We start from the raw sequence: 25,236 nt of genomic DNA on the forward strand, positions 1-25,236 counted from the left end.
GCAGCAAGACAGGGGCCCATTGCACTCCCACGGGGCCTTTTTAAATGCAATCCATAACCCGGATTTGCCAGGAACCCTTCTTACTCCTCCTACTTGCATGTGACACTGGGCTTAGGATCTGCATAGGAAACACACACACAAGCACACACCTACCTTTGTTGCCTGCAGATGCCTCCTTGGCTGTCCCCAAACGGTATCAAACCAACACCCACGGGAAGCTGTAAGCATAGAGGACATGCCTGCACCCCATTGGACTTACCTGTGTGGGTTAAATCCGGGTTATTTGACAACCTATGGCGGTGATGGTTCTGCTCAGGCAGAGCAGTGCTGATGCTCCTCATAAAGCTGTCGCTGCTGTGAAGGTTCTAGGTGACATCACAAATCCCTATGGTTACATACACAACAAAGCTGGGTTGTTGTTGTTTACACTCTGCAAGGCCTGTGGAAGTGAGTGACATCATAGCACTGTAGTTCTGAGGGTTCTAGATGGATGCAACAATCTCCTGTTGCTTCTATGAAGGCCATAATAGACGACATCACCAAACAGCTCCATAGTCACATACACAGCAAAGGAGAGATGTTGTTTACACCTAGTGATGTCAGTGGTATTGAGTGACATCACAGCACAGTGCTAAGGCTCCTGGGCCTGGACACAGCAGCGGCTGCAATATCTCAACGGAGAATACGTTTATATCTATGTGTGTGTGTGCGCGTATATATATATATATATATATATATATATATATATATTTCTCCGCCGAAATCACTTTTAAACCCATTTCCACCTTTTTTTCCCTTCTCTTCCTCTTACTTTTTTTTCACGTTTTTTTACGTTTTTCTCCTTTTCGCCTCTTTTCTGGGCGTATTATTCTTCTTTTTCTTCTTTTTTTTCGTCTAATGCATACCCCATCAGTGCAGCAATGCTTATTCAATACCGCCAGCAGATGGAGACACTGGGGGATAATTTTCTAAGGATTTATACTGATTTTTCCTGTCTGAATTTGTCGCACAGAAAGTTGCAGGCCAAATATGTGTGACATTTCTGCGACTTTAGCTTCTAGAGCATTTTTACAACATTATACATAGGTGCTGAATACATAAAAAGCGACTGTTCAGCGCCAGACAAGTCGCATCGGCTGAAAGTAGGCCAGAATGTCAGTCCATGTTGGAGCAGGTTTAGATACAGTCTAAAGCATAGATCTCAAAGTCTGTGCACAGAATTTAGCAAGGGCCTCGCACCTTCTGATGCATCAGGTAGGTGCACAATAGCATAGCCTAACCCTCTGTACTTTGGTCTATATTGATGCGGGACATAGACAGCCAGCTGATGACCAATCCATTAGTGCAATGGATGGCTGGAAGCATTTGTCTTTGCCTTTGCAATACCACAGAAGCAATGCATGGTCAATGTACAGCAATGACACACCTGTGTGAACAGCCAGGAGACCCCCCCCCCCCCCCATGTTATGTTACATAGTTACATAGTTAGTACGGTCGAAAAAAGACATATGTCCATCAAGTTCAACCAGGGAATTAAGGGGTAGGGGTGTGGCGCGATATTGGGGAAGGGATGAGATTTTATATTTCTTCATAAGCATTAATCTTATTTTGTCAATTAGGAACATTCAGCACCCACCCGCTATCAAGGCAGCTGCCTATCATGTCATGCCCTACCTGCACAGGTGTGCTGGCTACTCAAATGATCCAATTAAGGAGGCCATTTAGTCAGCAGCAGCAGAAGTCCTGTGCCTGGACGCTCCAACAGGGGCCAGACACAAGCAGAAGCAGAAGCAGCAGAAGCAGCAGCAGCACCACCTTTTGTTTTTTGGCTGCAGCAGCAGCAAGGCCCACAGGGCTGGCTAGCTGGCTAGCCAGCAAGCAGGTAGCAATGAAAGTAGGAATCTTTCTTTTTAACCCTGTAAGGGGGTGGTGCACTGTACCCGAAGATACTGCCATATCGGGTCAATGCATAGGGCGACGGAAGCAAGCTTCGAAATCGGCCCCCGTTCTCAAAAATCCATTTAATATATGGTCCCCAGATAGGGGACGTATCAGATATTAAACTGATAAGAACAGATACTACACTTGATCTTAGCCAAAAGGCCGAGAAGCGATAACCGTGAAAGGGGCGGGCCCAACAAGGTCCCCTTCATGGGCACTATCACTGCTTGCTGTCAGGGAGGCTGCCAGACAATTTTCCATGCACACTCTGGGCTGGGGGGCAGTCAACCACCAGTACACACAGCAGAACCTAAACCCATACCATTATTGCTAAGCAGCAAGACAGGGGCCCATTGCACTCCCACGGGGCCTTTTTAAATGCAATCCATAACCCGGATTTGCCAGGAACCCTTCTTACTCCTCCTACTTGCATGTGACACTGGGCTTAGGATCTGCATAGGAAACACACACACAAGCACACACCTACCTTTGTTGCCTGCAGATGCCTCCTTGGCTGTCCCCAAACGGTATCAAACCAACACCCACGGGAAGCTGTAAGCATAGAGGACATGCCTGCACCCCATTGGACTTACCTGTGTGGGTTAAATCCGGGTTATTTGACAACCTATGGCGGTGATGGTTCTGCTCAGGAAGAGCAGTGCTGATGCTCCTCATAAAGCTGTCGCTGCTGTGAAGGTTCTAGGTGACATCACAAATCCCTATGGTTACATACACAACAAAGCTGGGTTGTTGTTGTTTACACTCTGCAAGGCCTGTGGAAGTGAGTGACATCATAGCACTGTAGTTCTGAGGGTTCTAGATGGATGCAACAATCTCCTGTTGCTTCTATGAAGGCCGTAATAGACGACATCACCAAACAGCTCCATAGTCACATACACAGCAAAGGAGAGATGTTGTTTACACCTAGTGATGTCAGTGGTATTGAGTGACATCACAGCACAGTGCTAAGGCTCCTGGGCCTGGACACAGCAGCGGCTGCAATATCTCAACGGAGAATACGTTTATATCTATGTGTGTGTGTGCGCGTATATATATATATATATATATATATATATATATATATATATATATATATTTCTCCGCCGAAATCACTTTTAAACCCATTTCCACCTTTTTTTCCCTTCTCTTCCTCTTACTTTTTTTTCACGTTTTTTTACGTTTTTCTCCTTTTCGCCTCTTTTCTGGGCGTATTATTCTTCTTTTTCTTCTTTTTTTTCGTCTAATGCATACCCCATCAGTGCAGCAATGCTTATTCAATACCGCCAGCAGATGGAGACACTGGGGGATAATTTTCTAAGGATTTATACTGATTTTTCCTGTCTGAATTTGTCGCACAGAAAGTTGCAGGCCAAATATGTGTGACATTTCTGCGACTTTAGCTTCTAGAGCATTTTTACAACATTATACATAGGTGCTGAATACATAAAAAGCGACTGTTCAGCGCCAGACAAGTCGCATCGGCTGAAAGTAGGCCAGAATGTCAGTCCATGTTGGAGCAGGTTTAGATACAGTCTAAAGCATAGATCTCAAAGTCTGTGCACAGAATTTAGCAAGGGCCTCGCACCTTCTGATGCATCAGGTAGGTGCACAATAGCATAGCCTAACCCTCTGTACTTTGGTCTATATTGATGCGGGACATAGACAGCCAGCTGATGACCAATCCATTAGTGCAATGGATGGCTGGAAGCATTTGTCTTTGCCTTTGCAATACCACAGAAGCAATGCATGGTCAATGTACAGCAATGACACACCTGTGTGAACAGCCAGGAGACCCCCCCCCCCCCCCATGTTATGTTACATAGTTACATAGTTAGTACGGTCGAAAAAAGACATATGTCCATCAAGTTCAACCAGGGAATTAAGGGGTAGGGGTGTGGCGCGATATTGGGGAAGGGATGAGATTTTATATTTCTTCATAAGCATTAATCTTATTTTGTCAATTAGGAACATTCAGCACCCACCCGCTATCAAGGCAGCTGCCTATCATGTCATGCCCTACCTGCACAGGTGTGCTGGCTACTCAAATGATCCAATTAAGGAGGCCATTTAGTCAGCAGCAGCAGAAGTCCTGTGCCTGGACGCTCCAACAGGGGCCAGACACAAGCAGAAGCAGAAGCAGCAGAAGCACCACCTTTTGTTTTTTGGCTGCAGCAGCAGCAAGGCCCACAGGGCTGGCTAGCTGGCTAGCCAGCAAGCAGGTAGCAATGAAAGTAGGAATCTTTCTTTTTAACCCTGTAAGGGGGTGGTGCACTGTACCCGAAGATACTGCCATATCGGGTCAATGCATAGGGCGACGGAAGCAAGCTTCGAAATCGGCCCCCGTTCTCAAAAATCCATTTAATATATGGTCCCCAGATAGGGGACGTATCAGATATTAAACTGATAAGAACAGATACTACACTTGATCTTAGCCAAAAGGCCGAGAAGCGATAACCGTGAAAGGGGCGGGCCCAACAAGGTCCCCTTCATGGGCACTATCACTGCTTGCTGTCAGGGAGGCTGCCAGACAATTTTCCATGCACACTCTGGGCTGGGGGGCAGTCAACCACCAGTACACACAGCAGAACCTAAACCCATACCATTATTGCTAAGCAGCAAGACAGGGGCCCATTGCACTCCCACGGGGCCTTTTTAAATGCAATCCATAACCCGGATTTGCCAGGAACCCTTCTTACTCCTCCTACTTGCATGTGACACTGGGCTTAGGATCTGCATAGGAAACACACACACAAGCACACACCTACCTTTGTTGCCTGCAGATGCCTCCTTGGCTGTCCCCAAACGGTATCAAACCAACACCCACGGGAAGCTGTAAGCATAGAGGACATGCCTGCACCCCATTGGACTTACCTGTGTGGGTTAAATCCGGGTTATTTGACAACCTATGGCGGTGATGGTTCTGCTCAGGCAGAGCAGTGCTGATGCTCCTCATAAAGCTGTCGCTGCTGTGAAGGTTCTAGGTGACATCACAAATCCCTATGGTTACATACACAACAAAGCTGGGTTGTTGTTGTTTACACTCTGCAAGGCCTGTGGAAGTGAGTGACATCATAGCACTGTAGTTCTGAGGGTTCTAGATGGATGCAACAATCTCCTGTTGCTTCTATGAAGGCCATAATAGACGACATCACCAAACAGCTCCATAGTCACATACACAGCAAAGGAGAGATGTTGTTTACACCTAGTGATGTCAGTGGTATTGAGTGACATCACAGCACAGTGCTAAGGCTCCTGGGCCTGGACACAGCAGCGGCTGCAATATCTCAACGGAGAATACGTTTATATCTATGTGTGTGTGTGCGCGTATATATATATATATATATATATATATATATATATATATTTCTCCGCCGAAATCACTTTTAAACCCATTTCCACCTTTTTTTCCCTTCTCTTCCTCTTACTTTTTTTTCACGTTTTTTTACGTTTTTCTCCTTTTCGCCTCTTTTCTGGGCGTATTATTCTTCTTTTTCTTCTTTTTTTTCGTCTAATGCATACCCCATCAGTGCAGCAATGCTTATTCAATACCGCCAGCAGATGGAGACACTGGGGGATAATTTTCTAAGGATTTATACTGATTTTTCCTGTCTGAATTTGTCGCACAGAAAGTTGCAGGCCAAATATGTGTGACATTTCTGCGACTTTAGCTTCTAGAGCATTTTTACAACATTATACATAGGTGCTGAATACATAAAAAGCGACTGTTCAGCGCCAGACAAGTCGCATCGGCTGAAAGTAGGCCAGAATGTCAGTCCATGTTGGAGCAGGTTTAGATACAGTCTAAAGCATAGATCTCAAAGTCTGTGCACAGAATTTAGCAAGGGCCTCGCACCTTCTGATGCATCAGGTAGGTGCACAATAGCATAGCCTAACCCTCTGTACTTTGGTCTATATTGATGCGGGACATAGACAGCCAGCTGATGACCAATCCATTAGTGCAATGGATGGCTGGAAGCATTTGTCTTTGCCTTTGCAATACCACAGAAGCAATGCATGGTCAATGTACAGCAATGACACACCTGTGTGAACAGCCAGGAGACCCCCCCCCCCCCCCCCATGTTATGTTACATAGTTACATAGTTAGTACGGTCGAAAAAAGACATATGTCCATCAAGTTCAACCAGGGAATTAAGGGGTAGGGGTGTGGCGCGATATTGGGGAAGGGATGAGATTTTATATTTCTTCATAAGCATTAATCTTATTTTGTCAATTAGGAACATTCAGCACCCACCCGCTATCAAGGCAGCTGCCTATCATGTCATGCCCTACCTGCACAGGTGTGCTGGCTACTCAAATGATCCAATTAAGGAGGCCATTTAGTCAGCAGCAGCAGAAGTCCTGTGCCTGGACGCTCCAACAGGGGCCAGACACAAGCAGAAGCAGAAGCAGCAGAAGCAGCAGCAGCACCACCTTTTGTTTTTTGGCTGCAGCAGCAGCAAGGCCCACAGGGCTGGCTAGCTGGCTAGCCAGCAAGCAGGTAGCAATGAAAGTAGGAATCTTTCTTTTTAACCCTGTAAGGGGGTGGTGCACTGTACCCGAAGATACTGCCATATCGGGTCAATGCATAGGGCGACGGAAGCAAGCTTCGAAATCGGCCCCCGTTCTCAAAAATCCATTTAATATATGGTCCCCAGATAGGGGACGTATCAGATATTAAACTGATAAGAACAGATACTACACTTGATCTTAGCCAAAAGGCCGAGAAGCGATAACCGTGAAAGGGGCGGGCCCAACAAGGTCCCCTTCATGGGCACTATCACTGCTTGCTGTCAGGGAGGCTGCCAGACAATTTTCCATGCACACTCTGGGCTGGGGGGCAGTCAACCACCAGTACACACAGCAGAACCTAAACCCATACCATTATTGCTAAGCAGCAAGACAGGGGCCCATTGCACTCCCACGGGGCCTTTTTAAATGCAATCCATAACCCGGATTTGCCAGGAACCCTTCTTACTCCTCCTACTTGCATGTGACACTGGGCTTAGGATCTGCATAGGAAACACACACACAAGCACACACCTACCTTTGTTGCCTGCAGATGCCTCCTTGGCTGTCCCCAAACGGTATCAAACCAACACCCACGGGAAGCTGTAAGCATAGAGGACATGCCTGCACCCCATTGGACTTACCTGTGTGGGTTAAATCCGGGTTATTTGACAACCTATGGCGGTGATGGTTCTGCTCAGGAAGAGCAGTGCTGATGCTCCTCATAAAGCTGTCGCTGCTGTGAAGGTTCTAGGTGACATCACAAATCCCTATGGTTACATACACAACAAAGCTGGGTTGTTGTTGTTTACACTCTGCAAGGCCTGTGGAAGTGAGTGACATCATAGCACTGTAGTTCTGAGGGTTCTAGATGGATGCAACAATCTCCTGTTGCTTCTATGAAGGCCGTAATAGACGACATCACCAAACAGCTCCATAGTCACATACACAGCAAAGGAGAGATGTTGTTTACACCTAGTGATGTCAGTGGTATTGAGTGACATCACAGCACAGTGCTAAGGCTCCTGGGCCTGGACACAGCAGCGGCTGCAATATCTCAACGGAGAATACGTTTATATCTATGTGTGTGTGTGCGCGTATATATATATATATATATATATATATATATATATATATATATATATTTCTCCGCCGAAATCACTTTTAAACCCATTTCCACCTTTTTTTCCCTTCTCTTCCTCTTACTTTTTTTTCACGTTTTTTTACGTTTTTCTCCTTTTCGCCTCTTTTCTGGGCGTATTATTCTTCTTTTTCTTCTTTTTTTTCGTCTAATGCATACCCCATCAGTGCAGCAATGCTTATTCAATACCGCCAGCAGATGGAGACACTGGGGGATAATTTTCTAAGGATTTATACTGATTTTTCCTGTCTGAATTTGTCGCACAGAAAGTTGCAGGCCAAATATGTGTGACATTTCTGCGACTTTAGCTTCTAGAGCATTTTTACAACATTATACATAGGTGCTGAATACATAAAAAGCGACTGTTCAGCGCCAGACAAGTCGCATCGGCTGAAAGTAGGCCAGAATGTCAGTCCATGTTGGAGCAGGTTTAGATACAGTCTAAAGCATAGATCTCAAAGTCTGTGCACAGAATTTAGCAAGGGCCTCGCACCTTCTGATGCATCAGGTAGGTGCACAATAGCATAGCCTAACCCTCTGTACTTTGGTCTATATTGATGCGGGACATAGACAGCCAGCTGATGACCAATCCATTAGTGCAATGGATGGCTGGAAGCATTTGTCTTTGCCTTTGCAATACCACAGAAGCAATGCATGGTCAATGTACAGCAATGACACACCTGTGTGAACAGCCAGGAGACCCCCCCCCCCCCCATGTTATGTTACATAGTTACATAGTTAGTACGGTCGAAAAAAGACATATGTCCATCAAGTTCAACCAGGGAATTAAGGGGTAGGGGTGTGGCGCGATATTGGGGAAGGGATGAGATTTTATATTTCTTCATAAGCATTAATCTTATTTTGTCAATTAGGAACATTCAGCACCCACCCGCTATCAAGGCAGCTGCCTATCATGTCATGCCCTACCTGCACAGGTGTGCTGGCTACTCAAATGATCCAATTAAGGAGGCCATTTAGTCAGCAGCAGCAGAAGTCCTGTGCCTGGACGCTCCAACAGCGGCCAGACACAAGCAGAAGCAGAAGCAGCAGAAGCAGCAGCAGCACCACCTTTTGTTTTTTGGCTGCAGCAGCAGCAAGGCCCACAGGGCTGGCTAGCTGGCTAGCCAGCAAGCAGGTAGCAATGAAAGTAGGAATCTTTCTTTTTAACCCTGTAAGGGGGTGGTGCACTGTACCCGAAGATACTGCCATATCGGGTCAATGCATAGGGCGACGGAAGCAAGCTTCGAAATCGGCCCCCGTTCTCAAAAATCCATTTAATATATGGTCCCCAGATAGGGGACGTATCAGATATTAAACTGATAAGAACAGATACTACACTTGATCTTAGCCAAAAGGCCGAGAAGCGATAACCGTGAAAGGGGCGGGCCCAACAAGGTCCCCTTCATGGGCACTATCACTGCTTGCTGTCAGGGAGGCTGCCAGACAATTTTCCATGCACACTCTGGGCTGGGGGGCAGTCAACCACCAGTACACACAGCAGAACCTAAACCCATACCATTATTGCTAAGCAGCAAGACAGGGGCCCATTGCACTCCCACGGGGCCTTTTTAAATGCAATCCATAACCCGGATTTGCCAGGAACCCTTCTTACTCCTCCTACTTGCATGTGACACTGGGCTTAGGATCTGCATAGGAAACACACACACAAGCACACACCTACCTTTGTTGCCTGCAGATGCCTCCTTGGCTGTCCCCAAACGGTATCAAACCAACACCCACGGGAAGCTGTAAGCATAGAGGACATGCCTGCACCCCATTGGACTTACCTGTGTGGGTTAAATCCGGGTTATTTGACAACCTATGGCGGTGATGGTTCTGCTCAGGCAGAGCAGTGCTGATGCTCCTCATAAAGCTGTCGCTGCTGTGAAGGTTCTAGGTGACATCACAAATCCCTATGGTTACATACACAACAAAGCTGGGTTGTTGTTGTTTACACTCTGCAAGGCCTGTGGAAGTGAGTGACATCATAGCACTGTAGTTCTGAGGGTTCTAGATGGATGCAACAATCTCCTGTTGCTTCTATGAAGGCCGTAATAGACGACATCACCAAACAGCTCCATAGTCACATACACAGCAAAGGAGAGATGTTGTTTACACCTAGTGATGTCAGTGGTATTGAGTGACATCACAGCACAGTGCTAAGGCTCCTGGGCCTGGACACAGCAGCGGCTGCAATATCTCAACGGAGAATACGTTTATATCTATGTGTGTGTGTGCGCGTATATATATATATATATATATATATATATATATATATATATATATTTCTCCGCCGAAATCACTTTTAAACCCATTTCCACCTTTTTTTCCCTTCTCTTCCTCTTACTTTTTTTTCACGTTTTTTTACGTTTTTCTCCTTTTCGCCTCTTTTCTGGGCGTATTATTCTTCTTTTTCTTCTTTTTTTTCGTCTAATGCATACCCCATCAGTGCAGCAATGCTTATTCAATACCGCCAGCAGATGGAGACACTGGGGGATAATTTTCTAAGGATTTATACTGATTTTTCCTGTCTGAATTTGTCGCACAGAAAGTTGCAGGCCAAATATGTGTGACATTTCTGCGACTTTAGCTTCTAGAGCATTTTTACAACATTATACATAGGTGCTGAATACATAAAAAGCGACTGTTCAGCGCCAGACAAGTCGCATCGGCTGAAAGTAGGCCAGAATGTCAGTCCATGTTGGAGCAGGTTTAGATACAGTCTAAAGCATAGATCTCAAAGTCTGTGCACAGAATTTAGCAAGGGCCTCGCACCTTCTGATGCATCAGGTAGGTGCACAATAGCATAGCCTAACCCTCTGTACTTTGGTCTATATTGATGCGGGACATAGACAGCCAGCTGATGACCAATCCATTAGTGCAATGGATGGCTGGAAGCATTTGTCTTTGCCTTTGCAATACCACAGAAGCAATGCATGGTCAATGTACAGCAATGACACACCTGTGTGAACAGCCAGGAGACCCCCCCCCCCCCCCCCATGTTATGTTACATAGTTACATAGTTAGTACGGTCGAAAAAAGACATATGTCCATCAAGTTCAACCAGGGAATTAAGGGGTAGGGGTGTGGCGCGATATTGGGGAAGGGATGAGATTTTATATTTCTTCATAAGCATTAATCTTATTTTGTCAATTAGGAACATTCAGCACCCACCCGCTATCAAGGCAGCTGCCTATCATGTCATGCCCTACCTGCACAGGTGTGCTGGCTACTCAAATGATCCAATTAAGGAGGCCATTTAGTCAGCAGCAGCAGAAGTCCTGTGCCTGGACGCTCCAACAGGGGCCAGACACAAGCAGAAGCAGAAGCAGCAGAAGCAGCAGCAGCACCACCTTTTGTTTTTTGGCTGCAGCAGCAGCAAGGCCCACAGGGCTGGCTAGCTGGCTAGCCAGCAAGCAGGTAGCAATGAAAGTAGGAATCTTTCTTTTTAACCCTGTAAGGGGGTGGTGCACTGTACCCGAAGATACTGCCATATCGGGTCAATGCATAGGGCGACGGAAGCAAGCTTCGAAATCGGCCCCCGTTCTCAAAAATCCATTTAATATATGGTCCCCAGATAGGGGACGTATCAGATATTAAACTGATAAGAACAGATACTACACTTGATCTTAGCCAAAAGGCCGAGAAGCGATAACCGTGAAAGGGGCGGGCCCAACAAGGTCCCCTTCATGGGCACTATCACTGCTTGCTGTCAGGGAGGCTGCCAGACAATTTTCCATGCACACTCTGGGCTGGGGGGCAGTCAACCACCAGTACACACAGCAGAACCTAAACCCATACCATTATTGCTAAGCAGCAAGACAGGGGCCCATTGCACTCCCACGGGGCCTTTTTAAATGCAATCCATAACCCGGATTTGCCAGGAACCCTTCTTACTCCTCCTACTTGCATGTGACACTGGGCTTAGGATCTGCATAGGAAACACACACACAAGCACACACCTACCTTTGTTGCCTGCAGATGCCTCCTTGGCTGTCCCCAAACGGTATCAAACCAACACCCACGGGAAGCTGTAAGCATAGAGGACATGCCTGCACCCCATTGGACTTACCTGTGTGGGTTAAATCCGGGTTATTTGACAACCTATGGCGGTGATGGTTCTGCTCAGGCAGAGCAGTGCTGATGCTCCTCATAAAGCTGTCGCTGCTGTGAAGGTTCTAGGTGACATCACAAATCCCTATGGTTACATACACAACAAAGCTGGGTTGTTGTTGTTTACACTCTGCAAGGCCTGTGGAAGTGAGTGACATCATAGCACTGTAGTTCTGAGGGTTCTAGATGGATGCAACAATCTCCTGTTGCTTCTATGAAGGCCGTAATAGACGACATCACCAAACAGCTCCATAGTCACATACACAGCAAAGGAGAGATGTTGTTTACACCTAGTGATGTCAGTGGTATTGAGTGACATCACAGCACAGTGCTAAGGCTCCTGGGCCTGGACACAGCAGCGGCTGCAATATCTCAACGGAGAATACGTTTATATCTATGTGTGTGTGTGCGCGTATATATATATATATATATATATATATATATATATATATATATTTCTCCGCCGAAATCACTTTTAAACCCATTTCCACCTTTTTTTCCCTTCTCTTCCTCTTACTTTTTTTTCACGTTTTTTTACGTTTTTCTCCTTTTCGCCTCTTTTCTGGGCGTATTATTCTTCTTTTTCTTCTTTTTTTTCGTCTAATGCATACCCCATCAGTGCAGCAATGCTTATTCAATACCGCCAGCAGATGGAGACACTGGGGGATAATTTTCTAAGGATTTATACTGATTTTTCCTGTCTGAATTTGTCGCACAGAAAGTTGCAGGCCAAATATGTGTGACATTTCTGCGACTTTAGCTTCTAGAGCATTTTTACAACATTATACATAGGTGCTGAATACATAAAAAGCGACTGTTCAGCGCCAGACAAGTCGCATCGGCTGAAAGTAGGCCAGAATGTCAGTCCATGTTGGAGCAGGTTTAGATACAGTCTAAAGCATAGATCTCAAAGTCTGTGCACAGAATTTAGCAAGGGCCTCGCACCTTCTGATGCATCAGGTAGGTGCACAATAGCATAGCCTAACCCTCTGTACTTTGGTCTATATTGATGCGGGACATAGACAGCCAGCTGATGACCAATCCATTAGTGCAATGGATGGCTGGAAGCATTTGTCTTTGCCTTTGCAATACCACAGAAGCAATGCATGGTCAATGTACAGCAATGACACACCTGTGTGAACAGCCAGGAGACCCCCCCCCCCCCCCCCATGTTATGTTACATAGTTACATAGTTAGTACGGTCGAAAAAAGACATATGTCCATCAAGTTCAACCAGGGAATTAAGGGGTAGGGGTGTGGCGCGATATTGGGGAAGGGATGAGATTTTATATTTCTTCATAAGCATTAATCTTATTTTGTCAATTAGGAACATTCAGCACCCACCCGCTATCAAGGCAGCTGCCTATCATGTCATGCCCTACCTGCACAGGTGTGCTGGCTACTCAAATGATCCAATTAAGGAGGCCATTTAGTCAGCAGCAGCAGAAGTCCTGTGCCTGGACGCTCCAACAGGGGCCAGACACAAGCAGAAGCAGAAGCAGCAGAAGCAGCAGCAGCACCACCTTTTGTTTTTTGGCTGCAGCAGCAGCAAGGCCCACAGGGCTGGCTAGCTGGCTAGCCAGCAAGCAGGTAGCAATGAAAGTAGGAATCTTTCTTTTTAACCCTGTAAGGGGGTGGTGCACTGTACCCGAAGATACTGCCATATCGGGTCAATGCATAGGGCGACGGAAGCAAGCTTCGAAATCGGCCCCCGTTCTCAAAAATCCATTTAATATATGGTCCCCAGATAGGGGACGTATCAGATATTAAACTGATAAGAACAGATACTACACTTGATCTTAGCCAAAAGGCCGAGAAGCGATAACCGTGAAAGGGGCGGGCCCAACAAGGTCCCCTTCATGGGCACTATCACTGCTTGCTGTCAGGGAGGCTGCCAGACAATTTTCCATGCACACTCTGGGCTGGGGGGCAGTCAACCACCAGTACACACAGCAGAACCTAAACCCATACCATTATTGCTAAGCAGCAAGACAGGGGCCCATTGCACTCCCACGGGGCCTTTTTAAATGCAATCCATAACCCGGATTTGCCAGGAACCCTTCTTACTCCTCCTACTTGCATGTGACACTGGGCTTAGGATCTGCATAGGAAACACACACACAAGCACACACCTACCTTTGTTGCCTGCAGATGCCTCCTTGGCTGTCCCCAAACGGTATCAAACCAACACCCACGGGAAGCTGTAAGCATAGAGGACATGCCTGCACCCCATTGGACTTACCTGTGTGGGTTAAATCCGGGTTATTTGACAACCTATGGCGGTGATGGTTCTGCTCAGGCAGAGCAGTGCTGATGCTCCTCATAAAGCTGTCGCTGCTGTGAAGGTTCTAGGTGACATCACAAATCCCTATGGTTACATACACAACAAAGCTGGGTTGTTGTTGTTTACACTCTGCAAGGCCTGTGGAAGTGAGTGACATCATAGCACTGTAGTTCTGAGGGTTCTAGATGGATGCAACAATCTCCTGTTGCTTCTATGAAGGCCGTAATAGACGACATCACCAAACAGCTCCATAGTCACATACACAGCAAAGGAGAGATGTTGTTTACACCTAGTGATGTCAGTGGTATTGAGTGACATCACAGCACAGTGCTAAGGCTCCTGGGCCTGGACACAGCAGCGGCTGCAATATCTCAACGGAGAATACGTTTATATCTATGTGTGTGTGTGCGCGATATATATATATATATATATATATATATATATATATATATATATATATTTCTCCGCCGAAATCACTTTTAAACCCATTTCCACCTTTTTTTCCCTTCTCTTCCTCTTACTTTTTTTTCACGTTTTTTTACGTTTTTCTCCTTTTCGCCTCTTTTCTGGGCGTATTATTCTTCTTTTTCTTCTTTTTTTTCGTCTAATGCATACCCCATCAGTGCAGCAATGCTTATTCAATACCGCCAGCAGATGGAGACACTGGGGGATAATTTTCTAAGGATTTATACTGATTTTTCCTGTCTGAATTTGTCGCACAGAAAGTTGCAGGCCAAATATGTGTGACATTTCTGCAACTTTAGCTTCTAGAGCATTTTTACAACATTATACATAGGTGCTGAATACATAAAAAGCGACTGTTCAGCGCCAGACAAGTCGCATCGGCTGAAAGTAGGCCAGAATGTCAGTCCATGTTGGAGCAGGTTTAGATACAGTCTAAAGCATAGATCTCAAAGTCTGTGCACAGAATTTAGCAAGGGCCTCGCACCTTCTGATGCATCAGGTAGGTGCACAATAGCATAGCCTAACCCTCTGTACTTTGGTCTATATTGATGCGGGACATAGACAGCCAGCTGATGACCAATCCATTAGTGCAATGGATGGCTGGAAGCATTTGTCTTTGCCTTTGCAATACCACAGAAGCAATGCATGGTCAATGTACAGCAATGACACACCTGTGTGAACAGCCAGGAGACCCCCCCCCCCCCCCCCCCCCATGTTATGTTACATAGTTACATAGTTAGTACGGTCGAAAAAAGACATATGTCCATCAAGTTCAACCAGGGAATTAAGGGGTAGGGGTGTGGCGCGATATTGGGGAAGGGATGAGATTTTATATTTCTTCATAAGCATTAATCTTATTTTGTCAATTAGGAACATTCAGCACCCACCCGCTATCAAGGCAGCTGCCTATCATGTCATGCCCTACCTGCACAGGTGTGCTGGCTACTCAAATGATCCAATTAAGGAGGCCATTTAGTCAGCAGCAGCAGAAGTCCTGTGCCTGGACGCTCCAACAGGGGCCAGACACAAGCAGAAGCAGAAGCAGCAGAAGCAGCAGCAGCACCACCTTTTGTTTTTTGGCTGCAGCAGCAGCAAGGCCCACAGGGCTGGCTAGCTGGCTAGCCAGCAAGCAGGTAGCAATGAAAGTAGGAATCTTTCTTTTTAACCCTGTAAGGGGGTGGTGCACTGTACCTGAAGATACTGCCATATCGGGTCAATGCATAGGGCGACGGAAGCAAGCTTCGAAATCGGCCCCCGTTCTCAAAAATCCATTTAATATATGGTCCCCAGATAGGGGACGTATCAGATATTAAACTGATAAGAACAGATACTACACTTGATCTTAGCCAAAAGGCCGAGAAGCGATAACCGTGAAAGGGGCGGGCCCAACAAGGTCCCCTTCATGGGCACTATCACTGCTTGCTGTCAGGGAGGCTGCCAGACAATTTTCCATGCACACTCTGGGCTGGGGGGCAGTCAACCACCAGTACACACAGCAGAACCTAAACCCATACCATTATTGCTAAGCAGCAAGACAGGGGCCCATTGCACTCCCACGGGGCCTTTTTAAATGCAATCCATAACCCGGATTTGCCAGGAACCCTTCTTACTCCTCCTACTTGCATGTGACACTGGGCTTAGGATCTGCATAGGAAACACACACACAAGCACACACCTACCTTTGTTGCCTGCAGATGCCTCCTTGGCTGTCCCCAAACGGTATCAAACCAACACCCACGGGAAGCTGTAAGCATAGAGGACATGCCTGCACCCCATTGGACTTACCTGTGTGGGTTAAATCCGGGTTATTTGACAACCTATGGCGGTGATGGTTCTGCTCAGGCAGAGCAGTGCTGATGCTCCTCATAAAGCTGTCGCTGCTGTGAAGGTTCTAGGTGACATCACAAATCCCTATGGTTACATACACAACAAAGCTGGGTTGTTGTTGTTTACACTCTGCAAGGCCTGTGGAAGTGAGTGACATCATAGCACTGTAGTTCTGAGGGTTCTAGATGGATGCAACAATCTCCTGTTGCTTCTATGAAGGCCGTAATAGACGACATCACCAAACAGCTCCATAGTCACATACACAGCAAAGGAGAGATGTTGTTTACACCTAGTGATGTCAGTGGTATTGAGTGACATCACAGCACAGTGCTAAGGCTCCTGGGCCTGGACACAGCAGCGGCTGCAATATCTCAACGGAGAATACGTTTATATCTATGTGTGTGTGTGCGCGTGTATATATATATATATATATATATATATATATATATATATATATATTTCTCCGCCGAAATCACTTTTAAACCCATTTCCACCTTTTTTTCCCTTCTCTTCCTCTTACTTTTTTTTCACGTTTTTTTACGTTTTTCTCCTTTTCGCCTCTTTTCTGGGCGTATTATTCTTCTTTTTCTTCTTTTTTTTCGTCTAATGCATACCCCATCAGTGCAGCAATGCTTATTCAATACCGCCAGCAGATGGAGACACTGGGGGATAATTTTCTAAGGATTTATACTGATTTTTCCTGTCTGAATTTGTCGCACAGAAAGTTGCAGGCCAAATATGTGTGACATTTCTGCGACTTTAGCTTCTAGAGCATTTTTACAACATTATACATAGGTGCTGAATACATAAAAAGCGACTGTTCAGCGCCAGACAAGTCGCATCGGCTGAAAGTAGGCCAGAATGTCAGTCCATGTTGGAGCAGGTTTAGATACAGTCTAAAGCATAGATCTCAAAGTCTGTGCACAGAATTTAGCAAGGGCCTCGCACCTTCTGATGCATCAGGTAGGTGCACAATAGCATAGCCTAACCCTCTGTACTTTGGTCTATATTGATGCGGGACATAGACAGCCAGCTGATGACCAATCCATTAGTGCAATGGATGGCTGGAAGCATTTGTCTTTGCCTTTGCAATACCACAGAAGCAATGCATGGTCAATGTACAGCAATGACACACCTGTGTGAACAGCCAGGAGACCCCCCCCCCCCCCCCCCCCCCATGTTATGTTACATAGTTGCATAGTTAGTACGGTCGAAAAAAGACATATGTCCATCAAGTTCAACCAGGGAATTAAGGGGTAGGGGTGTGGCGCGATATTGGGGAAGGGATGAGATTTTATATTTCTTCATAAGCATTAATCTTATTTTTGTCAATTAGGAACATTCAGCACCCACCCGCTATCAAGGCAGCTGCCTATCATGTCATGCCCTACCTGCACAGGTGTGCTGGCTACTCAAATGATCCAATTAAGGAGGCCATTTAGTCAGCAGCAGCAGAAGTCCTGTGCCTGGACGCTCCAACAGGGGCCAGACACAAGCAGAAGCAGAAGCAGCAGAAGCAGCAGCAGCACCACCTTTTGTTTTTTGGCTGCAGCAGCAGCAAGGCCCACAGGGCTGGCTAGCTGGCTAGCCAGCAAGCAGGTAGCAATGAAAGTAGGAATCTTTCTTTTTAACCCTGTAAGGGGGTGGTGCACTGTACCCGAAGATACTGCCATATCGGGTCAATGCATAGGGCGACGGAAGCAAGCTTCGAAATCGGCCCCCGTTCTCAAAAATCCATTTAATATATGGTCCCCAGATAGGGGACGTATCAGATATTAAACTGATAAGAACAGATACTACACTTGATCTTAGCCAAAAGGCCGAGAAGCGATAACCGTGAAAGGGGCGGGCCCAACAAGGTCCCCTTCATGGGCACTATCACTGCTTGCTGTCAGGGAGGCTGCCAGACAATTTTCCATGCACACTCTGGGCTGGGGGGCAGTCAACCACCAGTACACACAGCAGAACCTAAACCCATACCATTATTGCTAAGCAGCAAGACAGGGGCCCATTGCACTCCCACGGGGCCTTTTTAAATGCAATCCATAACCCGGATTTGCCAGGAACCCTTCTTACTCCTCCTACTTGCATGTGACACTGGGCTTAGGATCTGCATAGGAAACACACACACAAGCACACACCTACCTTTGTTGCCTGCAGATGCCTCCTTGGCTGTCCCCAAACGGTATCAAACCAACACCCACGGGAAGCTGTAAGCATAGAGGACATGCCTGCACCCCATTGGACTTACCTGTGTGGGTTAAATCCGGGTTATTTGACAACCTATGGCGGTGATGGTTCTGCTCAGGCAGAGCAGTGCTGATGCTCCTCATAAAGCTGTCGCTGCTGTGAAGGTTCTAGGTGACATCACAAATCCCTATGGTTACATACACAACAAAGCTGGGTTGTTGTTGTTTACACTCTGCAAGGCCTGTGGAAGTGAGTGACATCATAGCACTGTAGTTCTGAGGGTTCTAGATGGATGCAACAATCTCCTGTTGCTTCTATGAAGGCCGTAATAGACGACATCACCAAACAGCTCCATAGTCACATACACAGCAAAGGAGAGATGTTGTTTACACCTAGTGATGTCAGTGGTATTGAGTGACATCACAGCACAGTGCTAAGGCTCCTGGGCCTGGACACAGCAGCGGCTGCAATATCTCAACGGAGAATACGTTTATATCTATGTGTGTGTGTGCGCGTGTATATATATATATATATATATATATATATATATATATATATATTTCTCCGCCGAAATCACTTTTAAACCCATTTCCACCTTTTTTTCCCTTCTCTTCCTCTTACTTTTTTTTCACGTTTTTTTACGTTTTTCTCCTTTTCGCCTCTTTTCTGGGCGTATTATTCTTCTTTTTCTTCTTTTTTTTCGTCTAATGCATACCCCATCAGTGCAGCAATGCTTATTCAATACCGCCAGCAGATGGAGACACTGGGGGATAATTTTCTAAGGATTTATACTGATTTTTCCTGTCTGAATTTGTCGCACAGAAAGTTGCAGGCCAAATATGTGTGACATTTCTGCGACTTTAGCTTCTAGAGCATTTTTACAACATTATACATAGGTGCTGAATACATAAAAAGCGACTGTTCAGCGCCAGACAAGTCGCATCGGCTGAAAGTAGGCCAGAATGTCAGTCCATGTTGGAGCAGGTTTAGATACAGTCTAAAGCATAGATCTCAAAGTCTGTGCACAGAATTTAGCAAGGGCCTCGCACCTTCTGATGCATCAGGTAGGTGCACAATAGCATAGCCTAACCCTCTGTACTTTGGTCTATATTGATGCGGGACATAGACAGCCAGCTGATGACCAATCCATTAGTGCAATGGATGGCTGGAAGCATTTGTCTTTGCCTTTGCAATACCACAGAAGCAATGCATGGTCAATGTACAGCAATGACACACCTGTGTGAACAGCCAGGAGACCCCCCCCCCCCCATGTTATGTTACATAGTTACATAGTTAGTACGGTCGAAAAAAGACATATGTCCATCAAGTTCAACCAGGGAATTAAGGGGTAGGGGTGTGGCACGATATTGGGGAAGGGATGAGATTTTATATTTCTTCATAAGCATTAATCTTATTTTGTCAATTAGGAACATTCAGCACCCACCCGCTATCAAGGCAGCTGCCTATCATGTCATGCCCTACCTGCACAGGTGTGCTGGCTACTCAAATGATCCAATTAAGGAGGCCATTTAGTCAGCAGCAGCAGAAGTCCTGTGCCTGGACGCTCCAACAGGGGCCAGACACAAGCAGAAGCAGAAGCAGCAGAAGCAGCAGCAGCACCACCTTTTGTTTTTTGGCTGCAGCAGCAGCAAGGCCCACAGGGCTGGCTAGCTGGCTAGCCAGCAAGCAGGTAGCAATGAAAGTAGGAATCTTTCTTTTTAACCCTGTAAGGGGGTGGTGCACTGTACCCGAAGATACTGCCATATCGGGTCAATGCATAGGGCGACGGAAGCAAGCTTCGAAATCGGCCCCCGTTCTCAAAAATCCATTTAATATATGGTCCCCAGATAGGGGACGTATCAGATATTAAACTGATAAGAACAGATACTACACTTGATCTTAGCCAAAAGGCCGAGAAGCGATAACCGTGAAAGGGGCGGGCCCAACAAGGTCCCCTTCATGGGCACTATCACTGCTTGCTGTCAGGGAGGCTGCCAGACAATTTTCCATGCACACTCTGGGCTGGGGGGCAGTCAACCACCAGTACACACAGCAGAACCTAAACCCATACCATTATTGCTAAGCAGCAAGACAGGGGCCCATTGCACTCCCACGGGGCCTTTTTAAATGCAATCCATAACCCGGATTTGCCAGGAACCCTTCTTACTCCTCCTACTTGCATGTGACACTGGGCTTAGGATCTGCATAGGAAACACACACACAAGCACACACCTACCTTTGTTGCCTGCAGATGCCTCCTTGGCTGTCCCCAAACGGTATCAAACCAACACCCACGGGAAGCTGTAAGCATAGAGGACATGCCTGCACCCCATTGGACTTACCTGTGTGGGTTAAATCCGGGTTATTTGACAACCTATGGCGGTGATGGTTCTGCTCAGGCAGAGCAGTGCTGATGCTCCTCATAAAGCTGTCGCTGCTGTGAAGGTTCTAGGTGACATCACAAATCCCTATGGTTACATACACAACAAAGCTGGGTTGTTGTTGTTTACACTCTGCAAGGCCTGTGGAAGTGAGTGACATCATAGCACTGTAGTTCTGAGGGTTCTAGATGGATGCAACAATCTCCTGTTGCTTCTATGAAGGCCGTAATAGACGACATCACCAAACAGCTCCATAGTCACATACACAGCAAAGGAGAGATGTTGTTTACACCTAGTGATGTCAGTGGTATTGAGTGACATCACAGCACAGTGCTAAGGCTCCTGGGCCTGGACACAGCAGCGGCTGCAATATCTCAACGGAGAATACGTTTATATCTATGTGTGTGTGTGCGCGTATATATATATATATATATATATATATATATATATATATATTTCTCCGCCGAAATCACTTTTAAACCCATTTCCACCTTTTTTTCCCTTCTCTTCCTCTTACTTTTTTTTCACGTTTTTTTACGTTTTTCTCCTTTTCGCCTCTTTTCTGGGCGTATTATTCTTCTTTTTCTTCTTTTTTTTCGTCTAATGCATACCCCATCAGTGCAGCAATGCTTATTCAATACCGCCAGCAGATGGAGACACTGGGGGATAATTTTCTAAGGATTTATACTGATTTTTCCTGTCTGAATTTGTCGCACAGAAAGTTGCAGGCCAAATATGTGTGACATTTCTGCGACTTTAGCTTCTAGAGCATTTTTACAACATTATACATAGGTGCTGAATACATAAAAAGCGACTGTTCAGCGCCAGACAAGTCGCATCGGCTGAAAGTAGGCCAGAATGTCAGTCCATGTTGGAGCAGGTTTAGATACAGTCTAAAGCATAGATCTCAAAGTCTGTGCACAGAATTTAGCAAGGGCCTCGCACCTTCTGATGCATCAGGTAGGTGCACAATAGCATAGCCTAACCCTCTGTACTTTGGTCTATATTGATGCGGGACATAGACAGCCAGCTGATGACCAATCCATTAGTGCAATGGATGGCTGGAAGCATTTGTCTTTGCCTTTGCAATACCACAGAAGCAATGCATGGTCAATGTACAGCAATGACACACCTGTGTGAACAGCCAGGAGACCCCCCCCCCCCCCCCCCCATGTTATGTTACATAGTTACATAGTTAGTACGGTCGAAAAAAGACATATGTCCATCAAGTTCAACCAGGGAATTAAGGGGTAGGGGTGTGGCGCGATATTGGGGAAGGGATGAGATTTTATATTTCTTCATAAGCATTAATCTTATTTTGTCAATTAGGAACATTCAGCACCCACCCGCTATCAAGGCAGCTGCCTATCATGTCATGCCCTACCTGCACAGGTGTGCTGGCTACTCAAATGATCCAATTAAGGAGGCCATTTAGTCAGCAGCAGCAGAAGTCCTGTGCCTGGACGCTCCAACAGGGGCCAGACACAAGCAGAAGCAGAAGCAGCAGAAGCAGCAGCAGCACCACCTTTTGTTTTTTGGCTGCAGCAGCAGCAAGGCCCACAGGGCTGGCTAGCTGGCTAGCCAACAAGCAGGTAGCAATGAAAGTAGGAATCTTTCTTTTTAACCCTGTAAGGGGGTGGTGCACTGTACCCGAAGATACTGCCATATCGGGTCAATGCATAGGGCGACGGAAGCAAGCTTCGAAATCGGCCCCCGTTCTCAAAAATCCATTTAATATATGGTCCCCAGATAGGGGACGTATCAGATATTAAACTGATAAGAACAGATACTACACTTGATCTTAGCCAAAAGGCCGAGAAGCGATAACCGTGAAAGGGGCGGGCCCAACAAGGTCCCCTTCATGGGCACTATCACTGCTTGCTGTCAGGGAGGCTGCCAGACAATTTTCCATGCACACTCTGGGCTGGGGGGCAGTCAACCACCAGTACACACAGCAGAACCTAAACCCATACCATTATTGCTAAGCAGCAAGACAGGGGCCCATTGCACTCCCACGGGGCCTTTTTAAATGCAATCCATAACCCGGATTTGCCAGGAACCCTTCTTACTCCTCCTACTTGCATGTGACACTGGGCTTAGGATCTGCATAGGAAACACACACACAAGCACACACCTACCTTTGTTGCCTGCAGATGCCTCCTTGGCTGTCCCCAAACGGTATCAAACCAACACCCACGGGAAGCTGTAAGCATAGAGGACATGCCTGCACCCCATTGGACTTACCTGTGTGGGTTAAATCCGGGTTATTTGACAACCTATGGCGGTGATGGTTCTGCTCAGGCAGAGCAGTGCTGATGCTCCTCATAAAGCTGTCGCTGCTGTGAAGGTTCTAGGTGACATCACAAATCCCTATGGTTACATACACAACAAAGCTGGGTTGTTGTTGTTTACACTCTGCAAGGCCTGTGGAAGTGAGTGACATCATAGCACTGTAGTTCTGAGGGTTCTAGATGGATGCAACAATCTCCTGTTGCTTCTATGAAGGCCGTAATAGACGACATCACCAAACAGCTCCATAGTCACATACACAGCAAAGGAGAGATGTTGTTTACACCTAGTGATGTCAGTGGTATTGAGTGACATCACAGCACAGTGCTAAGGCTCCTGGGCCTGGACACAGCAGCGGCTGCAATATCTCAACGGAGAATACGTTTATATCTATGTGTGTGTGTGCGCGTATATATATATATATATATATATATATATATATATTTCTCCGCCGAAATCACTTTTAAACCCATTTCCACCTTTTTTTCCCTTCTCTTCCTCTTACTTTTTTTTCACGTTTTTTTACGTTTTTCTCCTTTTCGCCTCTTTTCTGGGCGTATTATTCTTCTTTTTCTTCTTTTTTTTCGTCTAATGCATACCCCATCAGTGCAGCAATGCTTATTCAATACCGCCAGCAGATGGAGACACTGGGGGATAATTTTCTAAGGATTTATACTGATTTTTCCTGTCTGAATTTGTCGCACAGAAAGTTGCAGGCCAAATATGTGTGACATTTCTGCGACTTTAGCTTCTAGAGCATTTTTACAACATTATACATAGGTGCTGAATACATAAAAAGCGACTGTTCAGCGCCAGACAAGTCGCATCGGCTGAAAGTAGGCCAGAATGTCAGTCCATGTTGGAGCAGGTTTAGATACAGTCTAAAGCATAGATCTCAAAGTCTGTGCACAGAATTTAGCAAGGGCCTCGCACCTTCTGATGCATCAGGTAGGTGCACAATAGCATAGCCTAACCCTCTGTACTTTGGTCTATATTGATGCGGGACATAGACAGCCAGCTGATGACCAATCCATTAGTGCAATGGATGGCTGGAAGCATTTGTCTTTGCCTTTGCAATACCACAGAAGCAATGCATGGTCAATGTACAGCAATGACACACCTGTGTGAACAGCCAGGAGACCCCCCCCCCCCCCCATGTTATGTTACATAGTTAAATAGTTAGTACGGTCGAAAAAAGACATATGTCCATCAAGTTCAACCAGGGAATTAAGGGGTAGGGGTGTGGCGCGATATTGGGGAAGGGATGAGATTTTATATTTCTTCATAAGCATTAATCTTATTTTGTCAATTAGGAACATTCAGCACCCACCCGCTATCAAGGCAGCTGCCTATCATGTCATGCCCTACCTGCACAGGTGTGCTGGCTACTCAAATGATCCAATTAAGGAGGCCATTTAGTCAGCAGCAGCAGAAGTCCTGTGCCTGGACGCTCCAACAGGGGCCAGACACAAGCAGAAGCAGAAGCAGCAGAAGCAGCAGCAGCACCACCTTTTGTTTTTTGGCTGCAGCAGCAGCAAGGCCCACAGGGCTGGCTAGCTGGCTAGCCAGCAAGCAGGTAGCAATGAAAGTAGGAATCTTTCTTTTTAACCCTGTAAGGGGGTGGTGCACTGTACCCGAAGATACTGCCATATCGGGTCAATGCATAGGGCGACGGAAGCAAGCTTCGAAATCGGCCCCCGTTCTCAAAAATCCATTTAATATATGGTCCCCAGATAGGGGACGTATCAGATATTAAACTGATAAGAACAGATACTACACTTGATCTTAGCCAAAAGGCCGAGAAGCGATAACCGTGAAAGGGGCGGGCCCAACAAGGTCCCCTTCATGGGCACTATCACTGCTTGCTGTCAGGGAGGCTGCCAGACAATTTTCCATGCACACTCTGGGCTGGGGGGCAGTCAACCACCAGTACACACAGCAGAACCTAAACCCATACCATTATTGCTAAGCAGCAAGACAGGGGCCCATTGCACTCCCACGGGGCCTTTTTAAATGCAATCCATAACCTGGATTTGCCAGGAACCCTTCTTACTCCTCCTACTTGCATGTGACACTGGGCTTAGGATCTGCATAGGAAA

The 25,236-nt window shown here is 46.3% G+C and overlaps 11 non-coding genes across 11 annotated transcripts; all 11 read right to left on the bottom strand.

Annotated features, from left to right (window-relative positions):
* Nucleotides 1-1,924: 1,924 nt before the first annotated feature.
* Nucleotides 1,925-2,115, bottom strand: LOC130300505 (U2 spliceosomal RNA). The gene has a single exon (XR_008851350.1). It is a non-coding gene; the product is annotated as a U2 spliceosomal RNA (small nuclear RNA).
* A 2,087-nt stretch (nucleotides 2,116-4,202) lies between these two features.
* LOC130300506 (U2 spliceosomal RNA) lies at nucleotides 4,203-4,393 on the bottom strand. Its single transcript, XR_008851351.1, has one exon. It is a non-coding gene; the product is annotated as a U2 spliceosomal RNA (small nuclear RNA).
* A 2,088-nt stretch (nucleotides 4,394-6,481) lies between these two features.
* Nucleotides 6,482-6,672, bottom strand: LOC130300507 (U2 spliceosomal RNA). The gene has a single exon (XR_008851352.1). It is a non-coding gene; the product is annotated as a U2 spliceosomal RNA (small nuclear RNA).
* Nucleotides 6,673-8,765: 2,093 nt separating this feature from the next.
* Nucleotides 8,766-8,956, bottom strand: LOC130300508 (U2 spliceosomal RNA). The gene has a single exon (XR_008851353.1). It is a non-coding gene; the product is annotated as a U2 spliceosomal RNA (small nuclear RNA).
* A 2,094-nt stretch (nucleotides 8,957-11,050) lies between these two features.
* On the bottom strand, nucleotides 11,051-11,241 carry LOC130300510 (U2 spliceosomal RNA). The gene has a single exon (XR_008851355.1). It is a non-coding gene; the product is annotated as a U2 spliceosomal RNA (small nuclear RNA).
* A 2,092-nt stretch (nucleotides 11,242-13,333) lies between these two features.
* Nucleotides 13,334-13,524, bottom strand: LOC130300511 (U2 spliceosomal RNA). Its single transcript, XR_008851356.1, has one exon. It is a non-coding gene; the product is annotated as a U2 spliceosomal RNA (small nuclear RNA).
* A 2,101-nt stretch (nucleotides 13,525-15,625) lies between these two features.
* LOC130300536 (U2 spliceosomal RNA) lies at nucleotides 15,626-15,816 on the bottom strand. Its single transcript, XR_008851379.1, has one exon. It is a non-coding gene; the product is annotated as a U2 spliceosomal RNA (small nuclear RNA).
* Nucleotides 15,817-17,918: 2,102 nt separating this feature from the next.
* LOC130300512 (U2 spliceosomal RNA) lies at nucleotides 17,919-18,109 on the bottom strand. Its single transcript, XR_008851357.1, has one exon. It is a non-coding gene; the product is annotated as a U2 spliceosomal RNA (small nuclear RNA).
* A 2,090-nt stretch (nucleotides 18,110-20,199) lies between these two features.
* Nucleotides 20,200-20,390, bottom strand: LOC130300513 (U2 spliceosomal RNA). The gene has a single exon (XR_008851358.1). It is a non-coding gene; the product is annotated as a U2 spliceosomal RNA (small nuclear RNA).
* Nucleotides 20,391-22,482: 2,092 nt separating this feature from the next.
* On the bottom strand, nucleotides 22,483-22,673 carry LOC130300514 (U2 spliceosomal RNA). Its single transcript, XR_008851359.1, has one exon. It is a non-coding gene; the product is annotated as a U2 spliceosomal RNA (small nuclear RNA).
* Nucleotides 22,674-24,755: 2,082 nt separating this feature from the next.
* LOC130300515 (U2 spliceosomal RNA) lies at nucleotides 24,756-24,946 on the bottom strand. Its single transcript, XR_008851360.1, has one exon. It is a non-coding gene; the product is annotated as a U2 spliceosomal RNA (small nuclear RNA).
* Between the last annotated feature and the right edge of the window lie 290 nt (nucleotides 24,947-25,236).

Source organism: Hyla sarda, unplaced genomic scaffold (genome assembly GCF_029499605.1).
Source record: "Hyla sarda isolate aHylSar1 unplaced genomic scaffold, aHylSar1.hap1 scaffold_1085, whole genome shotgun sequence".
NCBI classification, from domain to species: Eukaryota; Metazoa; Chordata; class Amphibia; order Anura; family Hylidae; genus Hyla; species Hyla sarda.